Source organism: Equus quagga, chromosome 2 (genome assembly GCF_021613505.1).
Source record: "Equus quagga isolate Etosha38 chromosome 2, UCLA_HA_Equagga_1.0, whole genome shotgun sequence".
In the NCBI taxonomy this organism is placed as follows: domain Eukaryota; kingdom Metazoa; phylum Chordata; class Mammalia; order Perissodactyla; family Equidae; genus Equus; species Equus quagga.
In genome coordinates, this window is record NC_060268.1 from 119992656 (window position 1) to 120009197 (window position 16542).

The window sequence follows — 16542 nt, forward strand, 5'->3', positions numbered from 1 at the left end:
CCCCGAAACTGCCATGAGAGAGGAACAAAACCTAAGGAGGGAGTGCCTGGCACCTGGAGCTTGGGGGTATACGTGAGCATAGAACATGTGCCCACTTTCTCCTGGAGATTTCTGAAGGCGGAAGGCTTGTTGGAGGAGCCCACACCACCAGCAGCATAAGGAGAGCCAGGATGCTAGAGTACCTAGGAGGAAAGATGGAGTATGGACACCCATGATCCCATGGCCCCCAGAATGCCCTCAGCTGCTTCTGTGCAGCCACATGAAGGTGCAGAGGGGAGAAGATGGGCTGGAGCCCCAGAACAGTCCAAGAAGTGGTGCCCTACCCAAAAAGGAGACATGCATCATCCATGGGGCTGAAGTGAGACCTGCTGCCTCTCTCTGAAGGCATCCTCAGTGAGTGGAAGGTGCTGGTATGAACTGGATCTGCCCCAAGGACACCAGCCCCACCATCTAGACAGAGACCACCAGGTCAGCCATGGCAGCAAGTCAAAGAAGAGATGTCTCCCACCACCACCAGAGGCCACTCCTTTAGGAAGCCCTGCCTCTGAAGCCCATCGTCCATGCATCTGAATCCGAAGGAGTGAGACCCAACGCTCTGGAGTGGGAGGAGGAGTGAGAGAGCAAACACCTCCCCCCCCCCGACTTCCATCATCTGACACGTCTGGCCTACAATGGGCCAAGGGGAGAGTTTCAATTTAGAGACGAGCTGGCAGTTTTGAACCAGCCTGGAGGTTAAATGACCATAAAGCTATGGACTCCACTCAAGCTGATATTAAGGGTAATTTGACAGAGTTCAGCAGAAAGCAGTGACTGGAAGAAAATAAAACTATTTCACATCTCTATGCCACCAAGTTGACACTTGTCAATAAACCAGTTACACGGAGGCTAATGTGGAAGTCCCTCTCTGGCTGATGGGCAAAAGAAAGAGGGAAGAAGTGGAGACCTCTTGGCCCCCCACCTTTGTTTCTCAGTAAGACAGAACTTAAGCCAAAACCTCCTCAGTCTTAATTACCAAACAAAAAATAACCAGACGAGCCTCTCTCTGTATGTCTTTATTTATGCTGTCATCTGCTCCGGCATTTTAATATCCAACTTTTCCTTGGGAGACAGATGCCTGGATGTTCACACCCCGTTCTAATGGCTTAATACCCTGGGTACTGGAGCAGGGAGGGGGCTGCAAGGAAGGAGGGGCATGAAAGCTGCTGCCACATTGAGCACAACTTTGGAGCAAATGGGCTTGAATATTCATTAAACAACATTTAATTTAAACACCCAAACTCTGAAAGCAGCAGCATATGGCCTGTTTTATTTTACATAAACTGAATAGGAGGTTGGGCCATTAGTTTGTGCAGACATAATGTTCATTACCAATGAAGAATGCTTTCCTTTGAGGACTCCCCTACACTGTACTGGGGCCCCCTGCCCTGCTGCCCCCATGGGCTCAGAGAGCCCAAGCTGAGGGCTCCCTGGAGGCCCACTTGTGGTAGCACAGAGATGTCAACCAAATCCCCATCACCCACCAAGGGACAGATCAGGACTTCCTGAAGGAAAGAGGGAAGACTCTGGAAGCCTCCTGGCCCCTTAGTTTGCATCTTGGGAAAGTGGATTGGACAGAATTCTCCTCCTCCTGCACTGGGCCTCCTTGGTGCCTGGGGGGCTGGGTGGCAATGTCCAGATGGCATGAGCCTGACCTCCTCTGCCCCTGAACAACTGCCATGCAGCAGCCATGCCAGGCCCCGGGGCTCTGCCCACCTAGCCTGGGACTTATGATTGTGTATACAGAAGGCTCTGGGTACAGAGCAAAATGTGTGTGTCCACACACTGATGTGTGTGAGCATGTGTAAGTGTGAGTATGTGTGTGCACTTCTGTGAGGGGATGTGTACACATGGCTTCATGTGCTGGATGTGCATGTGTGCATGTGCATATACATGCAGTGTCTCTCTGGGTGTGCCTGTAGTTGTGTATGTGGGTGCGTGCACAACAGTTTCACCTGGAGAGGTAAGAGGTGTCCTCTGTAGCCCTGTGTGCAGGCATAAGGATCCCAGAAGGTGTGCAGGTACATACATTCACATAAATGTGTGTGTGTGAGAGTGTATGAGGTATTGCTTTTTTTTTTTTTTTTTTTTTTTACAACTACTGTCACTCAGGGGTTCCTAATTTGGGGCCCACAGACATACCCCATGAGGTCCTTGGATAGAATGCAGAGGGACCATGAACTTGGATGGGAAAAAATTGCATCTTTATTTCACTAGCCTCTAACTGTTTTCAATTTTGAATGTAGACAAAAATTCCAGTAGTTTGATCAGTTCCAGTGACTTTGTCACCAACAGAATCACAGATATTTTCATATGACATCCCAGCTGTTACAGATATCTTGAAATGTTCTTTAAGCTCTCCCTCACTACTTTGAATTATAGTAGTTATTAGACCTGCCACAAGATACTGTTGTTATCACACTAATAAAGAAGTGTATATGGTAATTCATCACAAATTTTTTTTTTTTAAGATTGGCACTTGAGCTAACAACTGTTGCCAATCTTTTTTTTTTTTTCCTGCTTTTTCTCCCCAAATCCCCCCAGTACATAGTTGTATACTTTAGTTGTGGTCCTCCTAGTTGTGGCATGTGGGACAGGGCCTCAGCGTGGCCTAATGAGTGGTGCCATGTCCACACCCAGGATCCAAACTGGCGAAACCCTGGGCCACCAAAGCAGAGCACGCAAACTTAACCACTCGGCCACATGGCCGGCCTCCATCACAAATTTTTTAATATTTTACTAAATGCACTTGAAAATAATTGGTTTTCTTTGTAAGTTCATGTTTTTTGTGCTTTTATAAATATTCCAGGAAGGAGCCAGTGGGTCAGCAGCCCGCCCAGAGACAAAGCAAAGATAAAGGCCCCACATGTGGGGAGGACATGGAGCCACCTGTGGTCCAACAAGTGCTCACAGGAGCCCACGCGGTTATGTGCATGGACCACCAGCAGAGACGGAGCCAGTGCCTTCACTTCTGAGCAACACCCTCCCAAGAGAGTGCACGGCCACAGCAGGGAGGGCTTCAAAATCCAGTGACTGTATAAAAAGAGAGATCTCTCTCCACGGTCCCAATAGTGCTAGAAACAATGCAGACAGCCCAAGATGACCCACTGTCAGGAAGAAACAGCTTAGAGTGTCTCCTTGGCACTTACTATCTAGGCCTGGTGGGTCAGAAGGCTTCCAGAGGAGCAGGGACTCGGGCAGGACTATGGAGCATACTTCTAGCAAAAGCCACACCTGGTTCTCCTGTCACCACCATGCCTCCACATCACTGCCTATCCACCTAAACATCAGTTAGGCTTTAGTCAGTGACCAAGACAGAGAAGCCAACTCACACTATCTTAAACAAGAGACATTTACTAGCCTCCATAGCTGGAGTCCAGGATGATGAGTGCTTCCGGTAGGTGTGAGCAGGGCTCTGGCTGTTCCCCTGCTATCCTCTCGACTCTGCCCTGCTCCAAATCTCAACTTTGTCCTCAGCTGGCTTCCCACATGGTAGCAAAATGGTAGTTGCTGCAGTGGTTCCAAGCCTCATGTCCGCACATCACACCACCTGGAGCAGCAGCGATCTCTTCCCGGCCATCAAACAGAAGCCTTCCCACCAACTGTGACTGGCCCGACCTCAATCAGTCCCTTTGGCCAGGGGCAATGCCATGCACTGATTGGCTTCAGTCTAGGTCACTGTCCATCACCAAACTATCACCATGGCAGGAGTGGACATGCTACTTTTATTGGCTTAGGCCAGTCGAGACTCACCCCCAACAAAAAACAGTGGGAAGAGTAGTAGGGGACAGAATGGATGCCTGGAAAGGCAACTAGAAGATCCTCCAAGATCCATCTTTCCATGAACTGCTAAGCAGGCAACTCAGCTTCCAACCTAACCGGCCGTGCCTGGGGCAGGGGGCACCTTACGCCTACCTATTCACCAAACCCAAAGTGACCACTGAGAAAAGCACTTTGTACGTGTCCTCAGTCACCATGACAGGACCTCCACCTGCCACTGAGTACACTAGCAGCCACTCTCAGTTACTACGACACAACCCTGAGGCATCTCCCCTCCCCCACAGAGCCAGCGTTCTTTGACTTAAGATATGTCTGAGACACAGGAGGGCTGGGTTCTGTCCCTAACTTAGCGGGGAATTCCTTTTGTGGGCCTCAGTCTCCCCACACAGTCAAAGACGGAATTGGACAAACTGAACCTAAAAGCTCTTCTCACTGACAGTTCATTCAATGCAGCAAAGGGAGAGCTTCTAAACCCTGGCATTGTGTATAGTCAAGCATCCCCATCAACTCCCCTCTGAGATCCTGCCACAGCCCCCCAGCTGGTGTCCCCACTTCACTCTGGTCCTGCTCCCCAGCCGAATGTACTTCGCACACAGCCCCCATTTGGTCAGTCACTGAGCAAGTATTTATTTACCCTGCAGGGTACCAGGTACTGTCCTAGATGCTGGGGATACAGCAATGAACAAATTCAACACACATACAAAAAGACCTCTGCCTTCATGAAGATTCCCTTCTAGTGGGGAGACAATCAATAAACAAGAAAATATTAGAAGTAAATGCTGAGGAGAAAAAAATTAAAGCTGGGAAGAGAATTTGAGGAAGGTTGAAATCTTTGGTGAAGTGGTCAGAGAAGTCATCCCTGAAAAGGTAACACTTGAGCAAAGACCAGAAGGCAGGGAGCATGACCCACGAGGTCAGCTGAAGGAAGAGTGAGCCACGCAGGGGGAACAACAATTGTGAAGGCTCTGGGGCAGAAGCAGGGCGTTAAGCTGGAGGAGCAGAGCCAGAAGCTGGGAGAGTGACAGGAGACCAGGTCTCGGGCTGTGCGGATCACAGGGAGCCTTTTGGTGCCTCATTGAGTGAGATGTGCAGCCCCTCGAGGCTACTGAACAGAGGAGCTATCTCATCTGACTGATTTTCACAGTGCACAACAGCCGCTGCAGGGAAAACAAATTGAAGGGGCAAAAGTGTATCGGGAGTGCAGTGAGGGGGCCATGGCAGTAACTAGGGGAGAGATGTGGGGGCTTGGACCACAGGAGTCATGAAGGTGGTGAGAAGCGGTCAGAATCTGGATGTATTTTGAAGGAAGGCCCAAAAGATCTGTGGATGCACTGGACACGGGGGTGAGAGAAAGAGTGGAAGCTGTTTACTGGGTTTTCAGTCCAAGCAAGCAGAGGATGAAGCTGCCATCCACGGGTAGGGAAGACCAGCGGGGAGCAGGGGAAGCAGGAAATAGCAAGCGCTTGGTTTCTGGCCAGTGCCCTTTATAAAAGGTAAACCTGACGGCACCAATCCTCTGCTCTAAATCTTTCAGTGGCTTCCGTGGCCTTCCAAGTAAAGTTCAACCTGTAACACATACTACAGTCCCTGCAAGACCCGGCCCGCCTCCCCCTCCAGCCACATTTCCATACACTGCACAGTCCAGGCTCTTCTACTTTTCACAAATCCACCCTCTTTCTGTTGCCTCCAGGTCTTGGGAACTGCTCTTCTCTCTTCCTGGAAAATTCCTCCCTGTGCTTGCAATTCCAAGCCCCAATTCCCTCATCTGCAAAGGGGGGAAGGAGAGTGTAGTAATGTAAGATGATTTTCAAGGGACCTTCCAGCTGCAAGTCTGCAGTCTGTGACCCTGGGTTTCTATGCCCTCCCTTGCCTGGTGCCAGGGAAGATTAGCAGCAGTCAGAGTCCAGCCAAGAGTGTCCCCAACTCAGGCCAGGGCATTTGCCAAGGGCCAGCCTGAAATACACATGCCAAGGTTTGAAGGGAAAGAACTTGGGAGGGACGTAGAAGCCAAGTGCCCATGAAAGTCTGAGTAGAGTTAGGAGTGACAAACAGGATGGTCTGGAGCACACAAGAACCCCAAAGCCAATCTACCTTTGTCCTGCTAGGGTGCCCATCCCTTCCATCCCTGCTCATCCTTCCAGCCGGTTCCAGCAGCCTCTTCCCAAAGCTAGTCCACAGTCTCTCCTCTGCACGCCCAGGCTCTCTAGCCATCCGTGCAACAGGACTCAGCTCACAGGCTTAGAATCTCAAAGAGATCTATGTGAGCCTTCCCCTGGGGAAAGTGAGCCGGGGGGCAAGGACTTTAGCCCCATTACACAAACTCAGACTCTGAGTTCCAGACTGCAAGTCCAGGTTCTCCCCAGGACTCTTCCCACACTCCGCTCAATCCCCTCTTCCCGAGGAAGCCCTCCTGCTGCCTCCAGATCCTCTCTCTGCAAGCTGGTTAGTGGTGGACATGTTGGTCTCCCCCCTCACGTCTGGGCTCAGGTTTCATTTGCTCACCTCCATGGCCACCCACTCCAGGCAGAGTCAACCCAGAGCTTTACACACAATGGGAGTGTCTTAAACTTTTTATGGAATCAGATCATCAATGTACTATGCCCAAGACGTGAGCTTCCTGCTGGGGAGACATGACCTTTATCCAGTGGACAACCTGTTCATTGTGCAGGGCAGGCGGAGGAGCAGGGCAAGCCAGAGGGGCTGTGATCTCCCCACCCCTTGGCTTGCTCTTAATCCAGCTATCTCTTCTCACCTTCAGGATGTGAAGAAGCCAGAGAGAGATTCTTCCTCCTCTCTCGCCCTCCCTCACCTTCCACCCAGGGATGTTATGAGAATTAATGGGATAACAGATGAAGTGCCTCCAAGGAAACAGGCTACATAGATCCAAACTGTTGTTATTAACTTCCACATTTAGCCCCCGGGATCAGCAAGGCATGCCGGATCTGAGCTGGGAGCAATCCCAGCTGCAGGCACAGCAAGTCCCCATAAAATCAGAAGCCAGGAGATAGAGGGCTCTGGGGGTCAAACGAAACCCTAAAAAAATCCCCCAGGCGTACACCTCACGGAAGACCCAAAGATCCTCTCAGCAATCCCACAAAGTACGCAGCTAGACTCTGCTTGTACGCCACCAGTGACAGGAAGCTCACTACTCCCCAAGGCAGCCCCTACCTTCTTTCATTAGCTCCGAGTTTTAAAAACTTCCTCCTGTCCAGCTAAACCATTTCGCCATATTTTCCATGCTCTGGGACAAATCTCACCCTTTTCCCACATGATAGCCCTTGACCAACAGCACCTCTCTCTGCTCATTTCCAGCTAAATACCTCTAGACCTGTCAAAGGCCTCACAAACCATCACCTGAAGGCAGGCCACCATCCTGATACTCTTTTCTGAATGGGCTCCACTTCGTGGTTTCCAAAAATAACATAACCCCCAGGAGCAGTCCAATAGGACAGGGCAGAACAGGACCCATCATTCCTCACCCTAGGTGCCCACTTCTTTGGAGGCAGCTGGAAGCAACCATTTGCTTTTTCAAAACATCCAAATCACACTGCAAAATCATGAAATCTATATTTAGGTCTCAGGCCATAATCCCTGCTACACATGTATCTGGCTAGTCAAGACCTCAATGAACCCTAGAAAAGACACCCAAGCTGGATGGGACCTCCTGGGAGCAGAGAAACACACAGAGCACAGAGACAAGCCCAGCCCTTGGAGCCACACTGACCTGAGCTCAAGGCTCAGCTCTGTCACTTACTGAACCACCCTCAGCAAATGGCTAAAATCCTGAGTTCCAATTTGCTTGTCTCTGAGATGAGGACTACAATGCTCCCTTTGCAGAACTGTTGTGAGGACAGAAGAGAATAAATACACACAATGTGCCCAGCACAGTGAATAATAGGTGCTCGACAAAAGGAGGACATTTTTGCTACATTCAAAGTCTCATGGGAGCCCTGACAGCAGTTTCCAAGAGCAGAAAACCCAGAAGTGGCAACACAGTCCATTAATTTTCCACAAGGACGCCAATACAATTCAATGGGGAAAGAAGAGTCTTTTCAACAAGTGGTGCTAGGACAACTGAGTAGCCACATGCAAAAGAATGAAGCCAGACCCCTTCCTCACACCATCTACAAAAATTAACTCAAAATAGACCATAGACCTAAATGTAAGAGCTAAAACTATAAAACTCATAAAAGAAAACATAGGCATGTTTGTGAGTTTGGGTTAGGCAATGGTTTCTTACATATAATACCAAAAACACAGGTGACAAAAGAAAAAATAATTTGGAACTGATATCAAAATTTAAAATGTTTGCCTTTTAAAGAACACCATTGAGAAAATGAAAACACAACCCGCAGAATGGGAGAAAACATTTGCAAACCATTTATCTGATAAAAGACATATCTAGACTATATGAAGAACACAACTCAACAATAAAAAGACAACTCAATTTTAAAATGAGCAAGACTTACACATTTTTCTAAAGACACATAAGTAGCCAATAAGCACATGAAAAGATGCTTAACACCATTAGTTATTATGAAGTGCAAATCAAAACCACAATGAGATATCACTGCACACCCACTTAGATGGCTAAAATCAAAAATACAGATAATAATAAGTGTTGATGAGAATGTGGAGAGATTAGAACCCTCATACATTGCTGGTGGGAATATAAAATAGTATTGCCTCTGTGGAAAACAGTTTGGCAGTACCCCAAGATGTTGAACATAGAGTTACCACACAACCCAGCAATTTCACTCCTAGGTATATATCCAAGAGAAATAAAAACATACGTCCACACAAAAACTTGCACATGCATGTTCACAGCAGAATTACTCATAATAGCCAAAAGTAGAAGCAATTCAAATGTCCATCAACTGACGAATGGATAAACACAATATGGTATATCCACACGAGGAATATTATTTGACAGTTCTAAGGAACAAAGCACTGCTGTGTGCCACAACGTGGATGTGCCCTGACAACATTATGATGCTCAGGGAAAGAAGCCAGTCACAAAATCATACACAGGGCATGATTCCATTTATACAAAATGTCCAGAATAGGCTAATCCATAGAGACTTTAAAGCAAATCAGTGGTTGTCAGGGCCTGGTGGGAGGGATAACAGGGAGAGACTGCTAATGGGTAAGAGGTTTCTTTTTGGACTGATGAAAACCTTCTAGAATTAGACAGTGGTGACTGTTGACAACTCTGTGAATACACTAAAGATGACTGAGTTGCATACTTTACAGGGTGAATTTTATGGTATGTGAATTATATCTCAATAAAGCTGTATTTTTTAAAAGGAATGAAGTACTAATACCTGCTACAACATGAATGAAGCTTGAAAACATTATGTTAAGTGAAAGGATCCAGGGACAAAAGACCGCATATTGTTTAATCTCATTTCTATGAAATGAATATGTCCAGCATAGGCAAATCCACAGAGATAGAAAGCAGATTAGTGGTGGGGGTCAGGGGTAGAGGTTAGAGGAAACAGAAAGTGACTGCTAACGGGGACACGGTTTCTTTTTGGTGTGATGAAAATGTTCAAAAATTAGGTAGTGGTGATGGCTGCCAAATCTGCGAATATACTGAAGCCCACTAAATTGTACACTTTAAAAGGATAAATATTGTGGTATGTGAATTATATTTCAATAAATCTATTTTTTAAGTTTTTAAAAAGACTTTTTTTTTTTAAAGTGGCAACATAGGGTGGTCTGGGAGTGACGAGCAGGAGAGAAGGCAGAAGTCTTAGCAACACGAGGGGTGGCCACCGTGGACACGTTAGCAGGCCCCTTTTCAGCAAGTACTCCCTCAGCCCATTACATGGAAAGGGGGCTCTGTGAGCCGGCAGGACCGAGAAGGGACCCCTCTCCTGGGCCAGGCCAGTCAGCATCTCACTCCTGGCAAGTGACAAGTAGGATGCAGGATATAATTAACATTGGTGGATGCTTGGGATAGGAAGCCTGGTGTAGCAGCTGTGGCAAAGAAAGGAGAGCAAAAAAAGCTGGCCTGCAGAGAGAGAATGGAGTAGACTCTAAGAGCGGGAAGGAGGAAGGAGGGGAGAGCTGATTGCACTGAAGTACTTTCCGGTCCCAATCCCAGGGAGGCCACCAGCATGGTCTACATTTTGGTTGTTAGACACCTCCCAGCTTCTGCTTTCTTCCTCCTGCCATAGCAAAGACTGGTAGCTGTCCCCCAAAACCATACTGCTCCCCTTGCCGGGGCGGGGCCTAGCCTACATTTCCCAGCCCTTTGCAGTTAGGTGTGCCAAAAGACTAAGTCACACCCAATGGAATAGGGGCAGAAAACGACATGGGCGACTCCTGGTCAGGCCTTGGTGCAGAATGGGTGCCTTTCCTTCAGCTGTCTTTCCCATTCTGTCTGGCACATCCAGGTGACCATAAGGCCCTAAAAATGGCAAAGTCACAGGACAGAAGAAACCTGGGTTCCCGAATCACCACATGCAGAGGGAAGTTTTTTTTTTGTTTTTTTTTTTTAAGATTGGCACCTGAGGGGCCAGCCCCATGGCCGAGTGGTTAAGGTCGCGCGTGGTTAAGGCCACTGCAGCAGCCCAAGGTTTCGCCAGTTCAGATCCTGGGCACAGACCTAGCACCGCTCATCAAGCCATGCTCAGGCGGCGTCCCACATAGCACAACCAGAAGGACCTACAACTAGAACATACAACTATGTACAGGGGGGCTTTGGGGAGAAAAAGAAAAAAAAGAAGATTGGCAACAGATGTTAGCTCAGGCGCCAATCTTTAAAAAAAAAAAAGAAGGAAACAGAGAAGAGATTGGTGGTTGCCAGGGGTAGGTGGTGGGGATGGGGGGCAGGTGGGTGAAATGGGTAAAGAGGGTCAAAAGGCACAAACTTTGTTATAAGTTGTGGGGATGTAAAGTACAGCATGGTGGCTACAGTTAACAACACTGTACTGTATATTCCAAAGTTGCTAAGAGAGTAGATCTCAAAAGTCCTCACCAGGGGCCGGCTTGGTGGCACAGTGGTTAAGTTCACAAGTTCTGCTTCAGCGGCCTGGGATTTGCAGGTTCAGACCCCAGGTGCGGACATGGCACTGCTTGTCAAGCCATGCTGTGGCAGGTGTCGCACATATAAAGTCAAGGAAGATGGGCATGGATGTTAGTTCAGGGCCAGTCTTCCTCAGCAAAAAGAGGAGGATTGGCGGCACATGTTAGCTCAGGGCTAATTTTCCTTAAAAAAAAAAAAAAGAGTCCTCATTACAAGAAAAAACAAAATTTATAACTATGTGAGGTGATAGATGTTAACCAGACTTAATGTGATCATTTCATAATATATACATGTATCAAATCATTATGCTATACACCTTAAACTACTATTATTTTATATGTCAATTATATCTCCATAAAATAGGAAAAAGAAAAACACCTCAGGGTGGATTGAAAAAAAAAAGGAGGAAATGGCATCTAGGCAGCAAATGGCTCACCTGTTGTCAGGAGGGGAGCCAGTTCAAGGTGAAGAGGCTTGAAGTTCAGTCCTCTCGCCACCACTGATGAGCTAAGGGACTTGGGGAAAGTCACCCAACCTCCCTGTGCCTCAGTGGCCTCATTCACAAACAGAAGAAAACGTAGTGCTACCTGCTTGCCCAATGGAGGTGCCAGATCAACTGAAGAACTTTCTTTCCTTCTCCAAGGAGTCCTGATGGAAAGAGGCATCTTGTTTAACATGTTTCCTCACCAAGGAGAGCTGCAGCTCGATGATGTTTTTCCTATGGGTCGGGAAATTTCTAAGCAAACTCTCTGAGTATCATGGCAGACAGTGGGAGCCAGCAGAGGGCTGGACCAGCCCCTCTCTTGAATCCCCTCTGGCTCTACAATACACACGTGTACAGCTCTCTGAAAACACTATTCCAGAGACTAAGCACCCAGACAGAGCGGCTCAGTTGGGTGAGCGGTCACCGTGAGGCATAGGACGCCAATACCTGGATTAATGAGGGGAATGCTGAAGCCCCCCACACTGTCACAGGCCCTCCCTCTGAGGCAATGTATTTTCAGAAGAAATACACACTGCAGCTGAGAGAAGAACAGGGTGTAAATCTTTCCTACTTCGAATCAATGTAGCATAGAAATCTATAGAGGCAAATCCTCGATGTGTAAAGATCTAGACTTTTAAAAAAATCCAATTTGATAGGTCCCACCAAGTCCCTGGCAAGGCTTACTTAAATGGATACAGGAGATGGATGTCATGCAATCAGAGTTCCTTGAGTAAGACAAGTCTGTCTCCTCCTCAACTCCCCAGGGCAGGATTTTATCCACGGAGAGAAAGACACTGAAAGTCAACTTCTCAGCACCACTCCCTTGTCTTACAGAGTAGGATACTGAGGCCTAGAGAAGAAAGAGGACTTGCCTGAGATCACGAAGTATGACTGGGGCAGAGCGCGGGCTTAAAGACAGGCTCCCCACCCAAAAATGTCAAAGACCTGGTCAGAGGCATCCCACTAGGGAGAACACTGAACCAGAATCGGGCCACTGGGGTTCGTGTGTTCCCCCCAAAGAAACTGTAAGCCCCTTGGCTCGGCAGCTACAAATGAGGAATGCTGTTTGCACAGGATCTGCCAAGACATTGCAGCACCGATAGGTAGACATCAAAATACACATGTGAACAGCAGAAAGCCCTGCAGGTTCAGCTTCTCTACGAGGGCCAAATCCTATAAACAAGCTTACCACCCCCATTAGACCTTCTCTGAGAAGAAAGAGTGACCTCTCCAGTTGATGTGACAGCAGGCTTTTTTCACGCCTTCACAAGTCACGACAACAAAGCAGGCAGCATCCAAGCCTGCGCCCACAGTGCCCCCTCGTGGGAGTCTTCAGGGCTCATCAGACCTCTTTATTCCACCAAAGGGAAGGCCAGTGATGGGGCGGTTGTAATGCTGCCCTTCTTAGTCTCCACAGCTGTCCCCTCTAAAATGTCCTTCCCTTCTAGCTCACTGGTTCTCGAACTTCAGCCTGCCATCAGAATCACCTCCAGGACTTGGTAAAACATACGTTGCTGGGCTCAACCCTGTTTCTGATTCAGTAGTTTTGTGGTGGGGGCCTGAGAATGTGCATTTCCAGCAAGTTCCCCGGTGATGCTGATGCTGTCTGTTCAGGACCACATTTGGAGAACCACTGCCTTAGTTAATGTCTCTGCACCCATCAAGACTCAGTGCAAATTCTACTCCTTAGTGAGAATCCACAAATGCCTTCAACAGTCTCACAGAATGTCAAAGCTGTGTAACTTCGACCAAGTTCCTTAACCTCTTTGAGCCTCAGTCTCTTCATCTGCAAAATGGGGATAATCATACCTCCCTCACAGACTGGTTACAAAAGGCAACTGAGATCATTCATGTTCAGTACCTGGCACTTACAAAGCACTCGGTAAATATTAGCTATTCTGCTGTCATTATCGTTTCTATTAGAAGTAGTAACAGGAGTATTGCTGTTCATTTGCCAGCTTCTTGAAGACGGAGACCATGTCTCCTACATAGAGACACAAAATTCTTAGAGACTCTTTAGTCCAGTTTCCCTAACCTAGCTGATCAGTAGCACCACTTGTAAGTTGTTAAAACTTCAAATGCTTGGGGGCCACCCAGAACTAGTAACTCTGGAAACTGGGGCAAGATGCCTGAGCATTTGTATTTTTAACAAGCCCGCAGGTGCCAACCACTTATCTAGCCCTTGTACCTTATCTGGACACAGGGAAATAGAGGCCCAGAAAAGGGAAGTCCCTTGCCCATCCACGGCCCCAGCTGGACGGAGGCTGAATGGGGATCAGAAAGGAAGTCTCCTGATTCCCAGTCCAGTCTTTTTTTTCCTTCTCCTCCCCAAAGGCCGCCAATACATAGCTGTCTATTCTAGCTGTGAGTGCCTCTGGTTGTGCCATATGGGACGCCACCTCAACATGACCTGATGAGCAGTGCCCTGTCCCTGCCCAAAATCCAAACTGGTGAAACCTTGGGCCGCTGAAATGGAGCACGGGAACTAACCACTCAGCCACAGGGCCAGCCCCCCAGTCTAGTCCTTTGCCCACCAACCTAGACTGCTTGGATGCCATCTCATCAACTCCTAACCTCCCGCACAAATACCCTCCAACATACCTGATGAACAAGCCAACAACTAAATTATCTCCCATGCAGAGAAATTCAGCATGTGAAAGGATGTTCAATCCAATGCTGTTCTCCAGCATGTTTTCATTCAACCAAAATATTGAACAAGACAAATCCTTGGCTGGCATACAAGGTCCCCCTCAATCTGTTCCCTGCTGACCTCTCCAGTCCCATTTCCCACAAGAACCTCATTTGTACCCAAATTCCTAATTCCCAGACCAGGGACAGCTTGTTGTTCCGGGGGTCTCACTTCTGCAATGTCTGGCGTACAAGTTCAAAGGTGAGCTGGGGGAAGAGCAGATGAAGTGTGGAGGTGTGTTCACTCCCTAGACCCACACTACACAGCTCCAGAACTTAGGAAAGCCCCTGCTTTGCTGGCAGAAATAATCAAGTCTCATACCTCTGTGCACTTGCAGCCAACCTAAAGTCTATTTTTGAAATAGAATTTCTCCTACCAGAAATGCATTGTGCAAAACTGCTGGAAGCCACCCAACTCACCACAGGGCCTTCCATCTCACTGATTAAGGAAGAGAAAGCCAATCTGCATGTTCTGCTCCCACCCTCCCCACTCATACCCACTCTTCCCAAGCACACCTCGTCCTACAACTCATACCCACTCTTCCCACTCACTTCGTCCTACAAGTGCCTGCTTGTTCCACCTGTTTTCTCTTTCATGGCTCCAAATGAGACCCCTGCTCCTGTGCATCGGGATCAAATCATGTGTCTTGCCCCTGTTAGTGTTATTCTCTTGGAAGCCTTCCAAGACCCAGCCACCCTGCACCAATCCTCACCTCTGGATTCCTATTATGTGACTTAACACCATTATACACGCTGCTTCTTCATAAGGAGCAGAAGCCAGGCCATGAGACTGTGGATAAGTTCCTTAACCCCCTGAGATTTAAGGTCAGGGACAGCTTCTCTATCCATCTCCCCAGCTCCCACCCAGAACAGGGACCAGTGCACACAGCAGCTCAGTAAGCAGGGAATTCACTTGGCCATCTAATACTTGTTCAATAACCCCATGGTAACAGGCACCTTGCTGAGTACACAGTTAGGTATACAAAAATCATGAGTCTCATACACCATTACATACCCTGCAGAAAACAGCTACTCAATATTTGAGTGACTAAATAAACCCACAATATAGACTCTGGAGACAAGACAATTGCATTCCAATACCAGCCCTATCCCTCAGTTGGGTAAATTAACTGCTCTAAACCTCTCCAACATGGGTCCAGTGAGACCTGCCTCTTGCGGTTATCTGCAGATTAAACAAGATCATTGCTCATATAGTTTAGAACAGCACCTGCCCTGGCTTCAAAGGTATAATGTCTTAAGATGCGGTCTCTAAAGGGAGCCCAAAATAATCAACTTGCCACAGAAGTAAGCGAGCAGAGCATTGTTAAAAGCTGCCTGATCTGATCTGATCACTTGGGCACATGCAGCAACTAATAGGACTCAGGAATACTGTTCTAAGGCCAGCTGTAAAGCACCCCAGGAGTCACTAGAGACTCTCTGTCCCCTTTTCAGAACACCTCTAGCTTCTCACCAGACAAGGATCTTCAAAGATCCTTGCTACCTCTCACAAAGCCACAGCCTCCCAGTGACCACTGTCAAGTGGAGGGAAAGGACACACTCTCCCTGTTGACTCCGATTAGTAAAATCAACTTTGCATTTTCTTGGAGGTTCTTTCAAAGCCTGTTGACAGCAGTGTGTGGTCTGACTACTGTCAGGGCCAACAAAGTGCTGGATCTCCAAGAATCCTTAAGTTCAATAGCACAACTGTCCAAAATTTAAAACGAGGTCCTCCAAGTCCTTGCTTCCTGGCAGTTGCTTAGCACTTCAGTTTCCAAACTGTTCTCAGAGGTGCTACCTCATTTTGAGCCTCAAAGTAGCAATGAGTCAGGTCAGCAGAGAAGATACCCTTGGAAGCCCCCACTTAAGGTCAACCCAATCGGGGACCAAATGACTTGCCCACACACCCATCTGGACTAGACTGAAGGAAAGCAGCATGCAGACACAAGAACAAAGGGCAAGGAGACAGAGGGCGCAGGCTAATCATAGGAGCAGAGGCTGTGGTGCTGGCTATGGTGGACCGGCCTATACCAAAGCACTTGGACAACTCCCTATCACCCTGGAAGGTGGGCCAGCTGTTGCTTTTGATACTTCAAGAGGCTGGAAATCTGCATCTTTATGTAAAATCTGTCTAGTTTAACAATGCCTTGCCTGTCCAATAAAGCTCACAGACAAGACGGCCAGTTTGTGACTTCCGCCAATATCCCGTCCCAGGCAGTTCCCCTGAAAAAACAGGCCCAGCTAGAGTTAATCACAATTCCCTTCTCCAAAGAGGGTACTGGCTGAATGACTGCAAACTCTGCCCTCCCTGACCACATCCCAAAAGAAAAACCTCTGCATCTTGTGACCTGGACGCCAACGTTCACCTCCATCCAGGCTTCCTGCAGCTGTGTCCTCTATCTTCACATCAGTCCCTAGTCCCTCTGAAAACCAACTCCCACCCTTCAGTTCTTGCTCCACTGCTTCCACTAGCTCTGCCCCTGAACTTCATGACCACCAACCCCTGCTCCCAAATTCACCTCCT